This window comes from Canis lupus, chromosome 8 (genome assembly GCF_003254725.2).
Source record: "Canis lupus dingo isolate Sandy chromosome 8, ASM325472v2, whole genome shotgun sequence".
Classification (NCBI taxonomy): Eukaryota; Metazoa; Chordata; class Mammalia; order Carnivora; family Canidae; genus Canis; species Canis lupus.
The window spans coordinates 31,133,244-31,145,541 of record NC_064250.1 but is presented as its reverse complement, the minus strand read 5'-3'; the positions used below and the strand labels follow the sequence as shown (position 1 = coordinate 31,145,541).

The 12,298-nt window shown below is 38.6% G+C and overlaps 2 protein-coding genes across 2 annotated transcripts in view; one reads left to right on the top strand and one right to left on the bottom strand.

The window, feature by feature from the left end:
* FBXO34 (F-box protein 34) overlaps window positions 1–10,823 on the bottom strand; it is a 152,953-nt gene extending 142,130 nt beyond the window's left edge. The window contains exons 1-4 of the transcript XR_007412354.1: window positions 10,153–10,823; window positions 6,736–6,784; window positions 2,665–2,772; window positions 592–723 (exon numbers count right to left, since the gene is read on the bottom strand). The gene's annotated coding sequence lies outside the window, so the exon portion shown is untranslated. The remainder of the gene's footprint in view (window positions 1–591; window positions 724–2,664; window positions 2,773–6,735; window positions 6,785–10,152) is intronic.
* A 42-nt stretch (window positions 10,824–10,865) lies between these two features.
* Window positions 10,866–12,298, top strand: part of DLGAP5 (DLG associated protein 5) — a 39,505-nt gene continuing 38,072 nt past the window's right edge. Inside the window, exon 1 of the mRNA XM_025443361.3 lies at window positions 10,866–11,087. The gene's annotated coding sequence lies outside the window, so the exon portion shown is untranslated. The remainder of the gene's footprint in view (window positions 11,088–12,298) is intronic.

Sequence of the window (12,298 nt, the reverse complement as noted above, 5' to 3'; positions counted from 1 at the left end):
AGGGAAGATCAGAACAATGCTTCTGGCATTGCAGTCAGAGCTAATGTTAACCTTCAGGGGCCTGGAACACATGGTCCTGAGCAAGGTCATTTCAGGGCATGAGCAGGTGGAGGGCCAAAAACGTAGTCAGAGTTGTCAGCAGTCCTACACCACATTCTTTACATTGGATTAATACCCTTCAGAGTATTAAACAATGGCTGTGCACTGGACACTTGGGGGGCTCAGTGGTTGAGTGTCTGCCTTTGGCTCAGGGCGTGATCCCAGGGTCCCAGGATCGAGTCCCACATCGGGCTTCCTCCATGGAGCCCGCTTCTCCCTCTGCCTGTATCTCTGCCTCTCTCTCTCTCTCTCTCTCTCTCTCTCTCTGTGTATCTCATGAATAAATAAATAAAATCTTTTTTTAAAAATGGCTATGCAATTGGAATAGAGGAGCAAATGTCCCATTTTCCAAACTACATCCATACATTGAAATTTTATCATCCCCAAGCCTCCAAATAACCACTGAACATGTCTAAAATTTACAGTCACTGTGATCTTTCTTAAAATTGACATTGAGAGGCCAGCCTGGGTGGCTCAGCAGTTTAGCGGCACCTTGAGTCCAGGGCGTGATCCTGGAGACCCGGGATCAAGTCCCACGTCGGGCTCCCTGCATGGAGGCTGCTTCTCCCTCTGCCTGTGTCTCTGCCTCTCTCTCTATCTCTGTGTCTCATAAATGAATAAAATCTTAAAAAAAAAAAAAAGATTGACATTGTGAGAATAATTTAACACATTTGTAATTGCAAAGTCACAGTGTCTTGCTATAGACATTTTGAAGAAAAGAGGAAAGAAACCAGTCTTCTCTAGCTCCTCAGTAATATGGCTATTATAATTTTGCTATATTCTTGTTCACTTTTTCAACTGTGAACAAGCGTTGTACATTTCATTTAACACTAACACTGTTATATGCATTTTCCTATGCTGTTATTTGGCTTTGTTTTTAGTGATTGCATAATATAATTACACTGTTTACCAAACCATTCCTCCAGCGTTGACATTTAAACTGCTTCCAGTTTTTCATTGTCTGGAAACCAGTGAACATCTTTAAGCATATGATTTTATGATAAATCATCAGATATGGCATTTTGGGGTCAAAAGGCTCTGACGTTTTTATGGCTCTCAGCACATATACTGCCCAAGCATTTCCTAAGAGGATTATATTAATTTACAGTGTCATCAGCTATGTAAAAATAATTCACCATCTACACACCTGAATTCATTGTTATAAATATGATTTTGGCATAATTTCCCTGCCATGGATAAGAAAATCACTAATTAACACATTCTTTCTTCTGCATAAGTATATTCATTTACCTAAAATACATAATGGAATTTTGATATATTTTTAAGTGACACCATGACCTCTTTTCCATAGCCTTTTTCCTGACAGTTTTTTTATTTTCAGTTTCTACAATTACAAAAACTGCTGATTCATTAATTTTTAATACTGAGATATCATTCTGACTTTATTTATTTATTTTTTCATTCTGACTTTAGGTCATCATTATTTGAGATAGAATGTATCATAAATGTTGCACAGTTAATGTTTATAGAAAGGACAATAATTTTGCAAACTTGTACTTATTAACTTAAAAATATTTCTTCTACTGGAAAGACAGTGTCCCTCTGATGGTAAAACTCTCAACTGAAAGAACTGTACTATCATTGCCAATTTCATTATGTAGTTTAACCTAAAAATGCTTAAATATAACACAGATAAATAAAATTTCATAGAAATCCAACAACTCCTTTTGTTCTAGATATTCTATTTCCTTTTATCCCTGTCTCATTTGTTGAAACTACTAGCATGATCTATGAATTTGTTAAAAGGTACAATTACCTCCAGACAATCACTCTTTAAAAACATGTCTCTGGGATGCCTGGGTAGCTCAGTCAGTTAAGCAATTGACTCTTGATTTTGGTTGAGGTCATGATCTCAGGGTCATATGATCAAGCCCCATGTTGGGCTCCATGCTCACCAGAGAGTCTGCTCGAGATTCTCTCTCTCTCCCTCTCCCTCTCTCACTCTCTCTCAAAATAAATAAATAAGTTTAAAAAAAAGAAAGAAAACATATATCTCCCAAAGATCCTATGTCAGAACATAATTAGTAATTTTGGGAAAATAGTGTAGATAGACTATGTTATTTATAAACATAATTCTCTTTCTTGCCTGCTTTTTTTCTTTTGCCAATTAAAAATACTTTCACAACAGCAAGTTTTATCTATCCAGAGCTTTACAGTTTTCAGAACATTTTCACATGTATTATTTCCATTTCATCTTTACCACAACTCTATCAAGTATGTATGTGGATAGACTTTATCACTCCCATGGTTTGTATATGGGAAAACAAAGTTTCAGAACCATGAAGGTTCAGGTATCATTTGCCCAAAGATAAACATCTCATATACCTTACCACGGGAAATTATGGGGCTTCCTCCAGGGGTGCCTACATTTGCTGATAATTTCAGGAGTAACATACCACTTTGATATTAAAAGAAATTCTATATAGACTTCACATTTTATGGGGAAAAAATGCATCAATGTGATTTTTTAAGGAAAACCATGAGAGTTTGACTAACTTTAGAAAGTGATAGACCACTCTGGAGATACCACCACCATTTCTTTACCTTAGAGCTGTGCAGGGGAAAACTCTTGAGAAATCCAGCTGAGACCATAGACATGAAACAGAGGTGAACTGTCCCACTGATATCTGCCCAAATTCCTGAACTGTTGAACTAAAAGCAAGTAAAATGGATATTGTTTTGTACTATACACATTAGGATAATTTGTTACATGGCAAAAGATAACTGGTATAATCCCCTTTGTATATTTACAGTCATGATACTTGTGTCTCTTTTTTTTTTTTTTTTTTTTTTGGATCAATCTTATAAGCATTTTATCTATTTTAGTTTTTATAAAGAATTAAGTTTTAATGGTGTTGATTTTTTTTAAGAGTCTTGATTTTCTTATTATATCTTTGCTTTCTATTTTATTGCTTTCTTTTCTTCGTTCATTATTTCTATTTTCTTCTTAACTTTGTTTTTTTAGTGATCTCTACACCCAATGTAGGCCTTGAACTCACAACCCTGAGATCAAGAGTTGCATGCTCTTCAGACTGAGCTAGCTAGGTGCCCCTTTTTCTTTCTATTTTCTTTGGCTTTATTGTTTTCTTTCTAATATCTTAAGAGGAACACATAATAATTTTTGAGATTATTTTCTTTTCTAACTTAAGTATTTAAGGCTCAAAATTTCCCTCAAATAATCCATTTTGCTTTCTCCCATAAGTTTTTATTGCATTTTTTAAATTGCATTTTTTGAATTACCATTTAGTTTTAGGCATTTCAAAATTTCCCTCATAAGTTCTTCTTTCTTTATTTTATTTTTTTTATAATAAATTTATTTTTTATTGGTGTTCAATTTACCAACATACAGAATAACACCCAGTGCTCATCCCGTCAAGTGCCCCCCTCAGTGCCCGTCACCCATTCACCCCCACCCCCCGCCCTCCTCCCCTTCCACCACCCCTAGTTCGTTTCCCAGAGTTAGGAGTCTTTATGTTCTGTCTCCCTTTCTGATATTTCCCACACATTTCTTCCTCATAAGTTCTTCTTAAACCAACAGTTTTTAACAGGAATTTCTTTTGTTTTAAATATTTTATTTATTTATTTATAGAGACACAGAGAGAAACAGAGGCAGAGACACAGGCGGAGGGAGAAGCAGGCCCTATGCAGGAAGCCCGATGTGGGACTTGATCCCAGGACTCCAGGATCACACCCTGGGCTGAAGGCAGGCGCTAAACCGCTGAGCCACCCAGGGACCCCTCTTAACAGGGGTTTCTTAATTTATCTTAATTTATCTTATTTCTTAATTTATCTTTTTTCTTAATTTATCTTTTTTCCTCTTAATGTCTAACTTTATTGGATATCTATTCATTGAAGTTTGTTCAAGTTTTTTTCATGGTCTACTATGTGATCATTTGTAGCTATTCCATGTGTGGTTGAGAAAGATGTATTCTCTCATTGTTCTTCATTTGGTTAAGTTTGTGAATTGTTTTGATCAGGACTTCTATATATCCTTGTTAATATTTTGTCTGTTTGGCCTATCATTAATGAGAGAGGTGTGTTGAATCACTCAATCATAAGGTGGATTTATCAGTTTTTTTTCTGTAGTTCTATAAATTTTTGCTTCATCCATTGTGAGTCTATTTTATCAGGTGCATACCTGTTTTAAATTACTCCATCTAGGGCAGCCCTGGTGGCCCAGTGGTTTAGTGCCGCCTTCAGCCTGGGGTGTGATCCTGGAGACCCAGGATTGAGATCCATGTAGAGTTCCCTGCACAGAGCCTGCTTCTCCCTTTGCTTCTGCCTGTGTCTGTGCCTCTCTGTGTGTCTCTCATGCATCAATAAATAAAAATCTTTTTTAAAAAAAATTACTCCATCTTGGTAAATAGAACCTTCATCATGGCACTGTGACCCTTTCCATCCCTAACAATGTATCAGCTTTATTTTTGGTTAGAATTTGTCTGACATAATATATACCATTCCTTTATTTTTAACTCTCTATCTGTGTGCTTTGGGCACATGTCTTATGAATGGTACATATCTGGACCTTTAAAATCCAATATATCTTCTGCCTAGTGAGTTTATTCCATTTATCCTTATTGTATTTATTGATGTATTTATAAATTTTTCTATCATCTTAATCTGTAATTTCAATTTATCTCGTATTTTATTTCCTACTTTAAAAAAAGTACTATAGGGCAGCCTGGGTGTTTCAGCAATTTAGTGCTGCCTTCGGCTCAGGGCGTGATCCTGGAGACCCAGAATCGAGTCCCACATCGGGCTCCCTGCATGGAGCCTGCTTCTCCCTTTGCCTGTGTCTCTGCCTCTCTCTCTCTCTCTCTCTCTCATGAATAAATAAATAAAAATAAAAATACTATAAAAGCCCTTTATTAGATGAGAATTTTATAGAGATTAGATGAGAACCTAGAAACTTTCATGCTAGGTTATTGTAAATATATGTTCTCTTTCTTTTGGTTTTAGCAGTTTTTAAACAGGAACAAATACTACTAATGTATTTGTTCATTTTCAAAAATCTATTTTTATATTTCTTTCTGTATCTCCTGGAGATCTTAGTTACTGCTATATAGGAGCAGGCACAGTTTGTCCCAAGAGAATGGTAGCAAAGAAATGAAAACCAAACTTCTAAAATTTCCTGTTTTAATCTCCACTGCCTCCTGCCTCAAGCTATATCCATTTTCCCATAAACACCAGTTCCGAACAGCCACATTGCCCCTTTTTCCTTGGTATTTGGTGTTCACTAGATAACTTGGCATTCTCCTCCCCACCCCCCTGACTCCCCAGTAGCTCCTTTGAAGTTGATCTTAGAAGAGGGAGCCAACAATTTTACATTGTCAGCATTTTGGTAGGAAACAGAATTGGAACTAATTTTTCTATTTAATCTTCCCAATATTCCTAAGAGGTAAATAAGGAAATGGAGAGACAGAGAAATTGCCCAATGTGAAACTGCAATAAAAAAAAAAAAGATTTATTTACTTGAGAAACAGAGAGAATGTGTGCCTGCATGTGTGAACAAGTTGTGGGGGTGGGGGGGAGGGACATAGGGAGGAGAGAGAGTCTTAAGTAGACTCTGTGCTGAGCCTAGAGCTTGACACAGGGCTTGATCTCAAATCCCCAATATCACAACCTAAGCTGAAACCAAGTCAGATGCTTAACCAACTGCACCACCCAGGTGCCCCTAAAGCTGAAATTAAAAACCCTATCTGTTTGACTCCAAAGCCCATGTGCTTTTCCATTCTCAAATCAACATTGAAACAAGCTGTATTTTCAGCCAGGAAGATGAAAATACCTAGGTTTGAGTTCTGGCCTTGCTACTTAATTAGCTGTGGAATCTAATGCAAATCATTAATCTTCAAAGTCCTTTCCATTCACTAAAAATTTATTTCTTACATCCTCTACCTGTGTTTCAGTAATTCTCAGTGAAGATTTAATTCATTCCAGTATGATTTCTGCTACCACTGTTCAACTGAAATTATTCTCACCAAAGTTGCCAATTTCATCCTTGTTGCTAAATGGATTGAACATGCAATGTTGTGTCCTTCCCATATGCTATGCTTTGTTTTATATTTCTTAATGCATTAAAATACTATAGTTTTGGGCAGCCCTGGTGGCTTAGCGGTTTGGCGCCGTCTTTGGCTGGGGCCTGATCCTGGGGACCTGGGATCAGGTCCCATGTCGGGTTCCTTGCGTGGAGCCTGCTTCTCCTTCTGCCTGTGTCTCTGCCTCTCTCTCCTTCTGTGTCTCTCACGAATAAAGAAATAAAATCTTAAAAAAAAAATACTATAGTTTTAGTTAACTCAGAAAATCACCTGAAAGTTTGCAGAGAGAACTTTTCTCACAAACGGCCATACTTACAGATTTCATTTATATGTGGTGTTGGACCAGTGAGACAAGTGAGAAAAGATTGGAGAAATCACACACAAATTAATTTGAGACGGATCACATAAGATCCTAAACATAAGAGCTAATGTTGAATTAGCTTACATTTCTTGAAGAAAACATGGGAGAATAACTTCCTGACCCTGTGGTAGGCAAGAATTTCTTAAAGAAACAAAACACTAAAGATAGAAGAAAAAATTGATAAATTAGACTCCATCAAACTTATAACTTTCTACTCACCAATGATGCTATAAATGAAAGGAAAAGGCAACCACCAGAGCCAAGTTTTCTTAAAAAAAAAAAAAAAGATTTTTATTTACTTATTTGAGAAAGAAAAGAGAAAGAGCACAAGCAAAGGTAGGGACAGAGGGAGAAGCAGACTCCCCGACTGAGCAGGGAACCCAACACAGGGCTTGATCTGATTTCAGGACCCTGAGATCATGACCTAAGCTGAAGGCAGACAACCGACTGAGCCACCCAGGTGCCCCAGAGCCCAGTTTTCTGTTCTTGGTATGAGAGGTTACACATAAGCAAAGAGAGGAAGATAGGATGATCTCTGTGATAGTGAATTACAATTGGAGACATCAGCATGAACTCATGATTAATTTAATATAGGTATAGGTGGTTACGTATAGAAATATTTATAGATATGTATATGTATAACTTAGTACAGAAACAGATATATTTCTTCACTCTGTCAGCTGAAAGACTCTCCAGTAGCAAGGAACACACCTCGTATCCAGATCTTGGTTTCTAGCACCATTCTCCAAAAAAAAAGGAACCAGGGCTCCTTGGAGAAATGGCTGGTCCTAATAGTGGGGCAGTGAAAAAACAAGGTAAGCCCAGAGCATTTTGTAGTGACAGAAAGTAAGGAAGTACTAAAATAAATAAACAAAAACAAGCAAAAAAATAAATAAAAGATCCCTCAATCATGAAGGTATGTTAAAGTGACAGAGAAACAAACTGAAAAAGCTACCAATGGCCAAAGTTGAAACAATGTGACCAACAAAATAAAATAGTATTAGAGTATGACCCAAAGTATAAAATAAATACCCATGGGGTGCCTGGGTGGCAGAGTCAGTTAAGCATTTGACTCTTGGTTTCAGCTAAGGTCATGATCTCAGGGTCATGAGATCCAGCCCTATGTTGGGCTCTGTGCTGGGCCTGGAGCCTGCTTTAAGATTCTCTCTCCCTCTCCCTTTGCCCCTCCCACTCGTGCTCTCTCTCTCTCAAATTAATAAGTATATATCTAAAGTAAATATCCATGAGTCCTCATATAAATGAAAAATAAATGATAGAGAAGAGACAAATCTCCCATGCACACGATTCCAAATAACTTATGTTCATAGTGTTTGTCTTTAAGAAGATAGAACACAACTTCCCACTTTTTTTAAACATTGATTTTATTTATTTTTTTATTTTTTTATTTTTTTAATATTTTTTATTTTTTTAAAGAATTTATTTATTAATGAGAGACACAGAGAGAGGCAGAGAGAGAAGCAGGCTCCACGCAGGAAGCCCAATGCGGGACTCGATCCCGGGTCTCCAGGATCACGCCCTGGGCTAAAGGCAGGCACTAAACCACTGAGCCACCCAGGCACCCAAACTTCCCACTTCTTAATTGTAGGCTGTCCATAATTATTTCCTTCCAAAGGGAATAGTCTGGAAAGGGGGAAAATTAGTAATTTTATAGCAGAGAATCCTGACAAACACTACCTCAACCAAATAGTCAAACTTAACATTAACAGTGAAAAGTCATGTTGGTATTATGTACCCTTGATGTGATATAATAGAATGACTCTTCACCTCTATGGTCTTCCTCCCCAAAACCCATAACCCCAGTATAATTATGGGGAAAATATCAGACAAATTCCAATTGAGGGACATTCTACAAAATATATCTGAGGAGTACTCCTCAAAATTGTCAAATTTACAAAAACAAGGAAAGATCTGAGAAACTGTACCGGGGCCATGTAATGGATGTGGGGCTTATGGGAACTCAACTATTTTCATAATTTTTCTGTTAATCTTAAATCACCCTAAAAGTTTATGATTTTTAAAAAGTCAACCAGCCTGGAAAAATATATTCAAAATACATATATATGACAAAGTACCTGTATCCAGAAGAGATAGAACTAATACAAATGAATTCTTTTTTTTTTACAAATGAATTCTTAAAAGACAACCAAATTTAAAAAGATAGCCTCCAATTTTAAAAACAGCAAAAGACTTGAGACATTTCACAAGATGTAAAAATAGTTGATAAGTACATGAAAAGATGCTCATCATCACTAGACATTGGGGAACTACAAATTTAAAATTCAGTACCATTTCACACCCACTAGAGGTGTTTCAAGATTTCTTTTCCTTTAGTGCTCATGGTTCTTTGTTACTTCCAAGAATGAAGCGATAGACCAAATGAAGAATGGTGGGTTGCAAAGCAAAGTTTACTGAATGATAATACAAAGCTCCCCAAGAGGGAGTTAGCCTGAGAGGGTTGCCGCTGGGAGTTTCTAAGTCTAGAGGTTTTTATGAGAATGTTGGTGGGCTGTTTTAATCCGATTAACTCTCCATGCACCTGTCACCCAATCAGGTTTCTGTCCATGTGCTCATCTACCTATTAGGTAATTGTTCACGTGGGAAAGGGTGGAGGGCTCCTTCCAGGGAGATGTAAAATCTTTTTAAGGGTAGTTTCCTCTTGGAGGGGGTGCTTTGTTCCTGCTTGCCTTTTTTCCACTATCCTCCATTAGAGGGGTTCAAATTACAGCGATGACTCCAAATGTTAGCAAGCATGTGGAACAACTGGGACTTTTTATACATTACTAGTGGGAGTGTAAAATGGTCCAACCATTTTGGAAAACTGCTTGTCAATTTCTTATAAAATTAAGCTTACTGGGGTGCCTGGGGGCTGTCATTAAGCAACTGCCTTCAGCTAAGGTCATGATCCAGAGTCCTGGGATCCAGCCCTGCAACCGCCTCCTTGCTGACTGGGGAGCCTGCCTCTCCCCCTCCACCGCTTGTGCTGTTTCTGTCTCTCTCAAAACAAATAAAATCTTAAAAAAAAAAAAAATTAAGCTTACCTACAACGACCCAAAAATTCCATACCTATATTTCCCCCAAGAGAAATAAAACATGCCCACATAAAGACTTGTACAAGAATGTTTATAGCAACTTTTTAAATAATAACTAAAAACTGGAACAATCTAAATGTCCATCAGGTGGTGAATGGATAAGCAAAGTACAGTTGATCCTTGAACTACCAGGGGGTTAGGGGTACCAACTCCCTAACAGCAGAAAATACAACTTTTGACTCTCAAATCTTTACTAATTGCCTATTGTTGATAGGAAGCCTTACCAATAACAAGAACAGCTGATTAACATATTTCGGTAGATATTGCATATTGCATTCTTACAAGAAAGTAAGCTTGAGAAAATGTTATTACAAAAATCATAAAGAGATAATACATTTAACTGTACTGTATTAAAAAAAAAAACCTACATATTATCAGACCCACACAGTTCAAACCCAGTTGTTAAAGGCTGTTATTTACAAGGGAATTCTTCTTGATAATAAAAACAACTAACCGTTGATTCACACAATAGGGATGAATCGTGAAAATAGGAGAGAAAGAAGGCCGATGTGAAAAGAATACCTACCATCTTTGTTTTCATGATGATAGAAATCAGAGTGGCTGTCTAAGCCGTGGAAGATTGGAAAGGGGCCTGAGGGAACTCTTGGGTCCTGGTTACACATCTGTTTACATTTAGCAAAACTCATCACATCCATACTAAAAAACAAAAAAAAAAAAAAAAAAAAGTTTTTCACTATATTTAAATTTTACTTCAACTAAAAAAAAAAAAAAAAAAAAAAAAACGGAGGGGAAACAAAAACTGGGGGGAGCTGGAGTGCCTCAGTCGTTAAGCACCCAGTTCTTGATCTCACTGAGTTAAAGCCCCAAGGTGGGCAACCCCCTGGGCGTGGAGGCTACTTCAAAACAAAACTAAACAAAAACTGGCACCCTTGAAAAGTTGACACTAAACAATGTAAGAAATTTGATGTGTTTAGTCCTTCCTTTGAAACACTGAGGCAAACAGTCCAATAAACTCTCTGATTTTTGTGAGTAAACAGAGACATCAATAAGCTCTGCAAACTCCCAGCTCCCTCTCCTCCAAATCCAGGGTCCTGAGAGCAGCGGTAACGCATCAGGCACGGCGCGGACTCCTACGCAGTTACGCAGGCCCATCACGCACGCCCACTCCGAGGAACAGCCATTGCTCCGCCCCTCGTCAATTGCAGACCCGCCCATTCATTCCACTCACACCCGTCCTGGGAACCGTCCGCTCACCTTTCAATCAATTCAAATATCGCAAGGAACAAACCAATCGCAAGCCTCCTCTACGGGAAGAGGCGGGCATTTCCCCGGAAATGCTGGTTAAAGCCCCTCCAATCAGAGACTTTGTGCGGGATGTTTGAATTTTGCGGCGCTCTGGCTTGTAGGTGTGCCTGCTCCTGCGGCGGCAGCGGGCCTTCAGACCCAGAGGGTTTCTTTATTTTTAGTTCCGTTGAGGTTTGACTCCAAAAGCTGCCTCAGGTAGGTGGGTCCTGGGGAGCTGGCCCGCTTCTTTGTAGAAGGTCTGGAAGGGTCGGAGGAGGGGGCGGTGGGCTGGACGCAGCTCCGGGGAGTCTCCTCTAGGACCGGGCTACCTGTCCTTCCCGTGGTTGGTGACGCAGCCCTCCACAGGAGCAAATGTTTGTGGCCGCGACCTGTGTAGTGGTCAGCATTTCGCCACCGGGGCGTAATTAATCTTTGGGGCGGGACAGTATTTAGTAGGTACTGCGAAGTATTGTTGCTCCCGACATTAAATTCCAGCAGCTCTTCTCAGATCCCGTGACAACTGAAAAAAACACCCCAGTTGAGAACTCGGCAAGCAAGACTAAGGCATTTCTATAGATTTTCAAGCTGGGAGAAAGTCCAGTAAGCCAAAGAACAGTTTAGATGCATGCGAAAAGCCATGCTGCCTGGCTTGGGATGCCAGTTTCGCCACCTTTTAGCTGTGCTAACGGGAGCAGTTAACTTACCGCATCTGTATAGGGGTGGTAATACTATCTTTTAGGGTTTAGGTGATTATTAAATATTCCTTTATTGTTAGTTCTCTTTCTCCCTCTCCTTTTCTCTGCTGTATGTCATGTGTATGCTGTATTTTAAAAGAACTAATACGTTTTATTTTTCTTTAATATTTAGCAAATTAATAGATGGAGGGGCACCTGGGTGGCTCAGTGGCTCCGGTTGTGATCTCGGGGTTCTGGGATAGAGACCCGCATCCGGCTCCGTAAGGGGAGCCCGTTTCTCCCTCTGCCTATATCTGCGTCTCTCTGTGTGTCTCTCATAAATAAATAAAATCGTAAAAAACAACAACAACAACAAAAACAAACCTGGGCGGGAGGTGACAAATCAAGTAGTAGGGTAGTAGTAGTACTACAAATCAAGTAGTAGTACTACAAATCAAGTAGTATTTGTCAACTTGACAAATCAAGTTTTTTCTTGATGAAAAGCACAGTCCTTGGGTGTCTGCTGGCTCAATCCATAGAATTTGGGACCCTTAATTTCCTGGTGGCTAAGTGGAGGCACAGGTGTAGATTTTACTTAAAAACAAAACAAAACACAGTCCTTTGTCACTTCCCCTGGCCTCTTGAAGGAGAATCTTATAGACATCCAGAGCATATGGATTCTCATTTTTTAGACTGTTGATTGCTTTAAGTCATCTAATATTTTAATTCATTGCATTTCTTGTGCAGATTTTC